General features: G+C 40.4%; 1 long non-coding RNA gene across 1 annotated transcript; it reads left to right on the top strand.

Moving 5' to 3' along the window:
- Positions 1–8,019: 8,019 nt before the first annotated feature.
- Positions 8,020–8,739, top strand: LOC147971708 (uncharacterized). Its single transcript, XR_015603333.1, has 3 exons — positions 8,020–8,059; positions 8,233–8,483; positions 8,569–8,739. It is a non-coding gene; the product is annotated as an uncharacterized LOC147971708 (long non-coding RNA).
- Positions 8,740–9,851: the final 1,112 nt, after the last annotated feature.

Genomic DNA, 9,851 nt, shown 5'->3' with positions numbered 1-9,851 from the left:
GGTGTTCAGATGTGAAGATTCCTCTCTCTGTAAACCAAATCTATACAACCCCAGGCCCCTCCGGTGTCTATATAAGCCATAGGGTTTAGTCCGTAGAGGCAAGTATAATCATACATGCTAGACATCTAGGGTTTAGCCATTACGATCTAGAGGTAGATCAACTCTTGTAACCCCTATACTCATCAAAGTCAATCAAGCAGGAAGTAGGGTATTACCTCCATTAAGAGGGCCCGAACCTGGGTAAACATCGTATCCCTTGTCTCGTGTTACCTTCGATCCTCAGACGCACAGTTCAGGACCCCCTACCCGAGATCGGCTGGTTTTGACACCGACAGCAGGCAGGAGTCGGTCTACTAATCTTGGACGTGATGCCTATGTAATGATCATTTCCTGGATATCGTCATGAGTATTTGAAGTTCTATCAATTTCCCAACAGTAATTTGTTCACCCACTGCTTTGCTATTTTTCTCGAGAGAAGCCACTAGTGAAACCTATGGCCCCCGGGTCTCTTTCTCATATTATTTGCCTTTGCGTTCTATTTTCCTTTTCTTTTATTTTCATATCTATTAATCCAAAAACCCAAAAATACTTTGCTGCAATTTATTTTTATTTATTTGTTTGGCGTTCGATCTATCAATCTACTACAAATTAACCTCACGTCCGTTTGCCTATCTTGAGGCGCCATACCCCGGAAGGGATTGACAACCGCTTTAACACGCCGGGTTGCGAGAAGTTGTTATTTGTGTGCAAGTGTTGTTTATGTTGTGTTGCTTGGTTCTCCTACTAGTTCGATAACCTTGGTTTCATATCTAAGGGAAATACCTACCGCCGCTGTGCTGCATCATCCCTTCCTCTTTGGATAAATACCGACGTAGCTTTAAGCGACATCATTGATCAATAAAAGGCAAAGGGTAATGATCTTTTCTAGTTGCTTTATTTAATTTTCTAAAATCAATTACCATTCTATAGACTCTAACAATTCTTTATGTAATAAGTTCATTCTTATCATTAGGTACAACCGTTATGCCTCCCTTCTTAGGGACACAATGAACAGGTCTTACCCATCTATTATCAGCTATAGGATAAACTAGCAAAAGAGCCCTGCGTTGCAACGGGGGAAAAACACACATGCCCCTAACCTAGTAATCATGATCACTCAACACCACAATAGGTCCACGTTCTTTATAGCATGGCATCACATCAGTGTCACCTCGTATCCTCCTTCTCACCCTCCCCGACAACATTGTTCAAAAAACTAAACTGGTGAGGCCATTGTTTTAGGTTTTTACTACTTGAACCTCTGGTTCACCTGTACGATGTCTTGTTTTCATACCATAATTCATTTTTTACATATTAGCATTATACTAAATAGGAAACATGGTGGTGCGTTGCTACGTGTTATAAAAATAAATAAATACATATATACTTAAAAACTAAAAAAACTCAAACAAATTCCAAGGACCATTCTTAAAATGAAAATCCATCATTGTCTTGATTATAGATATAACTTGCAAAAAATTGATCAATGCTAGTGAGCTACATATACATAACCAATTTAAATTTCATCCACCCAGATATGTGTACATGCTCATATATTTGTGCACGGGTTCAGACAAAATTAATTGGACCATTATGAAATAATATTACAGGAACAACAACTTGAACATATATAATTGTAGCGTATTTGACCAATATTTTTCAATTGTGGAGCTCACTATGTATTAAATTATTTTTTGTGAATAAATATATATATATTTGGATCTCCAACTAATCCTAGAGGCTGGGCTTGACGGGCTCAAGTTGTGCATCTGCATTCGATAACACTTTATATATATTGATGTATATGCAAAGTTTGTACGGTTCCACAAAAAAGCAAAGTTTGTATGAAATAGAAATATTGGACAAAAATAAGATATATGTATGAATTTCAACAACTTTAAATTGTTAGACATTGAGATAAACGGAGGTATATCTCATGGACGAATATGTGATTAGATTGTTTCTATGCATTACACTCCAAAAACAAATTGTCAGAACATTACAAGTATTCTCATCAGAACGTGCATTGTCAGACATGGAGCAATATGTGATCTTGGCAAGCTGGCCACCTAGCTTTTTTATGGGTGATGCTACCGAGACAAAAACATAGTAGACTTTTATTGGTTTGGCCACATCAGAAAAATCTATCCGTGAGGTAGTCAGTGTATCTCCCCTTGGACGAAGCCCAACATGTATGTAGATGGGTTCTTGTTGCCTGGTCATCCGGCTGCAGAGATAGATATTCGTGACTACCAACACAGAGCGCAGCCGATCCAGGTGGCACGGCCAGGCACGATGTCGCCGCAATGAGCTCCATATGTCGTTCTCTGTGGTGGTGATCTGGATCAAGCCTCCAGACGCCTGCTCTAGGTTTGATGTGCTCATACACTCGCCATGGCTGCAGAGCACGTCACATGGACGTCGATCGGGTCGAGGATCCGTTTGAGTCTAGAACCCGTTGACAAGGGCGGCCGAAGTGATTCGCTCAAAGCCGGCCGTCCTCGATCTGGGTGAACTGGGCTCCTCCACCGATGTTGTCTATTTTTTCCACCGATGTTGTCTGTTTTTTCCCGTTCAAAGTGAGCTCCTCACATCATCATCGAAGATGGACGACCAAATGAATAGCCGCAGCCGCTCCGATGTGACACGTCCACCGTACAGATGGCCGGCTATTTCTTTAGCGCACTCTCTCGTGCTTCCACTGAGCTTCCTCACTTCTTGTCCAGGCACCAGCCCCGTCACATAGATCAATCTGCCGGGCATGATATGGGCTCCGTATATGTATTACATTCTGGTGGAATTAGTTTGTATCCAACACGTAAGGAATTGTAGTTATTTTTCAGGATTATAAGGGATCCGAGTTGGGAAGGAAAGATCAATTTTTTCTTTTGAGGGAAGGAAGGAAAGATCAATCGAGACATGATCGATCGATCATTATGGTGACGAGGAAAACACTTTGGCTGGGCTTGGGTTGCTTGATGCGATCGAGTTCACATGGGCCAGCCAACGATCTCTATACGTGACAACCCTTCACCTTTTAAATCTCAACCATCAATATTTATGACTAATATGAAATCAATGGATATAAAGGGGTGACTTATGGAGAACCATGAAAGGATCCTCCCTTTAATACTAGGTATAGATTATACCTGCTTCCAGAAGTTTTAAGATTTCCGTTCTTACCACTTCCTTCATCTTCGTATTTAACCGACGTTGGTGATCAACAACGGGTTCATCAGGTTCCATATTAATGTGCTAACATAGAGTGGGACTAATGCCCTTTAAATCATCAAGAGTATATCCAATAGCAGCCCGGTGCTTCCTTAGAACTTTCAATAATCTTTCTTCTTCATGTTCTGAAAGGTTCACACTAATTATAACATGAAATATCTTCTTTTCATCGAGGTAAGCATATTTCAAAGTGTCTGGCAATTGTTCTAATTCAAACACAAGATCACCTTTGGGTAGAGGAGGACCTCCTAGAGTTTCAATAGGCAAGTTGTGTTTAAGTAGAGGACGTTGTTCAAAGAAAATCTTATCTATTTCATTTCTTTCATGCATATGAAAATCATTTTCATGGTCTAGCAAATATTGTTCTAAAGGATCAATAGGTGGTACAACAATAGAAGCAAGGCCAATTAATTCATCCTTACTAGGCAATTATTTTTCATGAAGCCTTCTGCTATACTTGGAAAAATTAAAGTCATGAGACTCATCACCAAAACTAACACCGACAATTTGTTTCTTACAATCTATCATAGCATTAACGGTGTTCAAGAAAGGTCTACCAAAGATAATGGGACAAAATCATCTTGTGGGGAACCAAGAACAAGAAAATCAGTAGGGTATTTTATTTTCCCACACAAGACTTCAACATCTCTAACAATCCCAATTGGTGATATAGTGTCTTTATTAGCAAGTTTAATAGTAACATCTATGTCTTCTTTCTCTGTGGGTGTTATGTCTTTCATAATTTCTTGATATAAGGTGTAAGGAATAGCACTCACAGTAGCATCTATGTGACATAAACCATGATAACAATGATCTCCTATTTTAACTGAGATGACAGGCATGCCAACAACAGGTCTATGTTTATCCTTTTTATCAGGTTTGGCAATTCTAGCAGCTTCTTCACAGAAGTAAATAACATGCCCATCCATATATTTTTCCAAGAGATCTTTAACCATATTAATACTAGGTTCTACTTGGATTTGTTCATCAGGTTTAGGTATTTTAATATAGCTTTTGTTAACCACAGTTGAAACTTTAGCATGTTCATTTATCCTAATAGGGAAAGGTGGTTTCTCAATATAAGTAGTAGGAACAACTAGATCAACATTATAAAGTATAGTTTCTTCTTTAATTGGTACCGGTTCTTTGATTTCTTCTTTGATAGGTGGGTGATATTTAGACCACTTCTCTTCACGGAGATCAAAATGAGTAGCAAATGATTCACAAAAGGAGGCTACTATCTCAGAGTCAAGTCCATATTTAGTGCTAAACTTTTGAAAAGCATCGGTATCCATAAAAGATTTAACACAATCATACTTAAGTTCAATACCTGACTCTTTACCTTTGTCGAGTTCCCAATCTTCAGAGTTGCATTTAATTCTTTCCAAAAGATCCCACCGGAATTCATTAGTCTTCTTCATAAAAGAACTAGCACAAGAAGTATCAAGCATGGTTTGATCATTACGAGAAAACCGAGCATAAAAATTCTGGATAATAATTTTTCTTGAGAGCTCATGATTGGGGCATGAATATAACATTGAATTAAGACTCCCCCAAGCTAGAGCGATAATTTCTCCTTCACGAGGCCAAAAATTATATATATAATTCCGATCACGATGAACTAGATGCATAGGTAATTTTTTTGGTGGAACTCCAATTTCAATCGATTCCAATTCCAAGATCAAATGTCATCGCATAGCCTATACCATGCCAATGATTTTCCCTTCAAAGATAAAGGGAAAACCTTCTTCATAACTTCATCTCCGGGTAAACCTGCAAGCTTGAACAATCCACAAATTTGTTCTACATATATCAAGTGCATATCAGGATGTTCGGTTCCATCTCCTGCATAAGGATTAGCTAGCAGTTGTTCTATCATACCCGAAGGAATTTCATATTCAATATTTTCAGTAGGTGCAGTAGGTTGAGGAGTAGCTAATTGTGGTTCCGGTAGAGGTGAATATACCCCGAACAAACCCCTCAAAGGAATGTTCTCCATAGTAACAAGTGACAATAAATTTTAGCTTACTATATAAATGTTTCCTTACAAAAATTCCACTTACCAAAGGCGCTTCACTCCCCGGCAACGGTGACAGAAAATAGCCTTGATGACCCACAAGTATAGGGGATCAATTGTAGCTCTTTTCAATAAGTAAGAGTGTCGAACCCAACGAGGAGCAGAAGGAAATGAAAGGTGGTTTTCAGCAAGGTAATGTCTGCAAGGGCTGAAATTGTAAGTAGCAGAGTAGTTCGATAGCAAGATAATTTTTAATGAGCAAGTAACGAAAGTAGTAACAAAAGTGCAGCAAGGTTGCCCAATCCTTTTGACGCAAAGGACAGGCCAAAACAGTCTCTTATGATAAGCAAAGCGTTCTTGAGGGTACACGGGAATTTCATCTAGTCACTTTCATCATGTTAATTTAATTTGTGTTCGGTACTTTGATAACTTGATATGTGGGTGGACCGCTGCTTAGGTGTTGTTCTTACTTGAACAAACCTCCTAATTATGATTAACCCTCCCACAAGCATCCACAACTACGAGAAAAGTATTAAGAATAAATTCTAACCATAGCATTAAACTTTTGGATCCAATCGGTCCCTTACGGAATAGCGCATAAACTGGGGTTTAAGCTTCTGTCACTCTCGCAACCCATCATCTAATTGCTACTCCACAATGCATTCCCTTAGGCCCAAATATGGTGAAGTGTCAGGTAGTCGACGTTCACATGACAGCACTAAGGGAATCACAACATACATACTATCAAAATATCGAACACATATCAAGTTCACATGATTACTTGCAACATGATTTCTCCCGTGACCTCAAGAACAAAAGTAAATAATAATCATGCTCAAGATCAGAGGGGTATTAAATAGCATATTGGATCTGAACATATAATATTCCACCGAATAAACCATATAGTGATCAACTACAAGATGTAATCAACACTACTAGTCACCCACAAGCACCAATCTATAGTTCTGGTAACAAGATTGAACACAAGAGATGAACTAGGGTTTGAGATGAGATGGTGCTGTTGAAGATGTTGATGGAGATTGCCCTCCCCAAGATGGGAGAGTTGTTGGTGATGATGATGACGATGATTTCCCCCTCCGGGAGGGAAGTTCCCCTGACGGAATCGCTCCGCCGGAGGGCAAAAGTGCTCCTGCCCAAGTTCCACCTCGATATGGCAGTGCTCCGTCCCGAAAGTCCCCCTCTTATTTTTTCTAGGTCAAAACGACCTATATACCAGAAGATGGGCACCGGAGGTGGGCCTGGGCGAGCACAACCCACCAGGGCGCGCCTGGGCTCCCTAGCGTGCCTAGGTGGGTTGTGCCCACCTGGTGGGCCCCCTCTGGTATTTATTTGCTCCAATATTCCTCAAATATTCCATAAAAAATCTTCGTGAAGTTTTAGCTTGTTTGGAGTTGTGTAGAATAGGTAGCCTGATGTAGCTTTTCCAGGTCCAGATTTCCAGCTGTCAGAATTCTCCCTCTTTGTGTATACCTTGCATATTATGAGAGGAAAGGCATTAGAATTACTCCAAAAAGCATTATTATGAATAAAAACATTATAAATAATAGTAATAAAATATGATGCAAAATGGACGTATCAGCAACTCAACATCATACCCCCTTACAGGTACACCCAAATATTTAGCTAAACGAGTTGCATAAATCTCGTCGAATAAATCTCCATCTTTAGCATTATGGTGTAACCTCCTAGCAATAATAGCCCCCAGATTATATCGTTTATCACCTAACACTACACACTTGGGGATACTAAGATCTGGAATGCAAATGTGGCAATGCTCATGTTTACCATTAATACACCTACCGATAAAGAGAGCAAAAGAATATATGGCAGGAAAGTGAATGCTCCCTACGGTTGCTTGTGTGATATTTCTAGTTTCTCCAACGGTGATGCTAGCAAGGAAATCATTATATTCAGATTTGTGAGGCTCACTAAGAAGGCCCCATTATCGAATTTTGCATGCATCACAAAAATCTTCTAGGTCCATGGTATAAGATTCATCATAAAGATCAAATAGGACAATATTGAAGGAAATATGCCCTAGAGGCAACAATAAAGTTGTTATTTATATATCATTATATCATGATAAATGTTTATTATACATGCTAGAATTGTATTAACCGTAAACTTAGTACATGTGTGAATAGATAGACAAACTGAGTGTCACTAGTATGCCTCTTCTTGACTAGCTCGTTAATCAAAGATGGTTAAGTTTCCTAACCATAGACATGAGTTGTCATTTGATTAATGGGATTACATCATTAGATAATGATGTGATTGACTTGCCCCATCCGTTAGCTTAGCACTATGATCGTTTAGTTTATTGCTATTGCTTTCTCCATAACTTCACTAGTAGAAAAAGGGTCAAACGTGAAGCACATTAGTGCCGGTTTGTATTTGAGCCGGCACTAATGTATACATTAGTGCCAGTTCCAACGGCTAGCCAGGCCGCTTTCATTAGTACTGGTTCGTGGCGAACCTTTAGCACCGGTTCGTGCCACGAACCGGTACTAATGAGAGTGGTGGCAGGATGTTGTCAGACTGGGGCCCCTCCAGCCCCTTTAGTACCGGTTCTTGGCACGAACCGGTACTAAAGGTCATCCTACATAAACCCTTCATCCACCCAAGCTCGCTCTGTTCTTCCCCTTTCCCCTCTCCTCTTTGTTCTTCCCCTCTTCCTCTCGAGCTCATCACACATTTTGCCCATACTTTGTCAAGATTTGAAGGCCCCCATCCATTCAAATGATCACAAAGGTTAGCAACTTTGTCCTTTCATCTCTCATTGCTAGATTAGCTCTTGCAATGCTTTATATAGTGATTAATTTGTGAGTTTAGTAATTTGGGAGGATATATATATATATATGTGTGCTAGTATTTGATTTATATGCAATTTGAGGTCAAAAATAACACTTAGTTTGCATATGTAGGTGTGGTTTACTTAGTGCCTTCTAAATCTCCGTCGTAACCACCGTCGATCGCCCGCACCGTCCCATCGCCGGCACCACCTTGTGGTGAGCCTCTTGTTCATGAAATTTTATATAAAAATTGATGTTTGTGTGATTTGGATATATAGTTACTCGTATAATTATCTTACCCGTACGTTGTTTGTTATACATATAGTGCCATGGTTTTGATATCCGTCCCCGTCGGCCCTCGTCCTTGTTATGATTCGGATGTGGTATATATATTCTATTTTAAAACTAGTTGCATTTCGTGTTTATGACAAATTATGCCCATCAAGTTGACATAGAAATTTTTTCTAGGAGGTATGTGAACCGGAAATTCCAACCGACCCTATTGTCGAGAGGTTAAATTTAGTTGAAAGAGAAAACGAGTACTTGAAAGAAAAATTGAAAAGAATTGAGGGGGAGAAGATGGAATTGGAGTTGCATGTTGCCGATGTCGTCGATGATCACAAGATCAAGATGGAGAAAATGCGCTTGAAGATTAGAAAGATTAGAAAATATGCCATCGATAGTGAGGCTTGGTATCATTATGCTGTTGGATCCATTGTTACCTTAGTTGCGATCTTGATCGTATTTGTTGTTGCATTTAAATGCTTTAGCTAGAGAGTTATTTGTTTGTTGCATTGAAGTGGTGTATGAACTTGTATTAATTTGGTCTATTCGGTGTTGTGTAATGAAGATGAGCCGGCAATGGATGTACGATGACCGATGCTCTCCCCAGTTCGTTAAGGGCGTGCATACTTTTCTGCTTGCGGCTGAGGCAAACAAGCGGGCGGAAGGTTTTATGCCTTGTCCATGTGCTCGCTGTAAGAATGGTCACAATTACTCTACGTCAAGAACCATTCACGTCCACCTGTTTAAGTCCGGTTTCATGCCCCACTATAATGTTTGGACCAAGCACGGAGAAAGAGGGGTTATGATGGAAGACAATGAAGAAGAAGAGGACGACGACAGCTATCCTGGCCATGGGTTCCCTGAATACGATGATACAACAATGGGGGAAGAAGCTGAGCCGGTAATGCGGGAAGAAGCTGAGCCGGCAATGCGGGAAGAAGCTGAAGAAGAGGCATCAGATGAGCCCGTTGATGATCTAGGTCGGGCCATTGCCGATGGAAAGAGAAACTGCACAAGTGATTTGGAGAAGAAGCAGTTGCAGCGCATGTTAGAGGATCACAAAAAATTGTTGTACCCGAATTGCGTAGGTGACAAGAAAAAGCTGGGCACCACACTGGAATTGCTGCAATGGAAGGCAGAGAATGGTGTATCTGACAAGGGATTTGGAAAGTTGCTGGTAATGATAAAGGATATGCTTCCAAAGGACAACGAATTGCCCGAGAGTACGTACGAAGCAAAGAAGGCTGTCTGCCCTCTAGGGTTAGAGGTGCAGAAGATACATGCATGCCCTAATGATTGCATCCTCTACCGCGGTGAGTACGAGGATTTGAACGCTTGCCCGGTATGTGGTGCATTGCACTATAAGATCAGCCGCGATGACCCTGGTGATGTCGAGGGCGAGCGCCCCAGGAAGAAGATTCCTACCAAGGTGATGTGGTATGCTCCTATAATACCACGGTTGAAAC

This window comes from Triticum urartu, chromosome 5A, assembly GCF_056163025.1.
Source record: "Triticum urartu cultivar PI428250 chromosome 5A, HENAU_Tu73, whole genome shotgun sequence".
Taxonomy (NCBI): Eukaryota; Viridiplantae; Streptophyta; class Magnoliopsida; order Poales; family Poaceae; genus Triticum; species Triticum urartu.
Note: the sequence above shows the minus strand (reverse complement) of the source record. Positions and strands in the feature narration are given on the sequence as shown.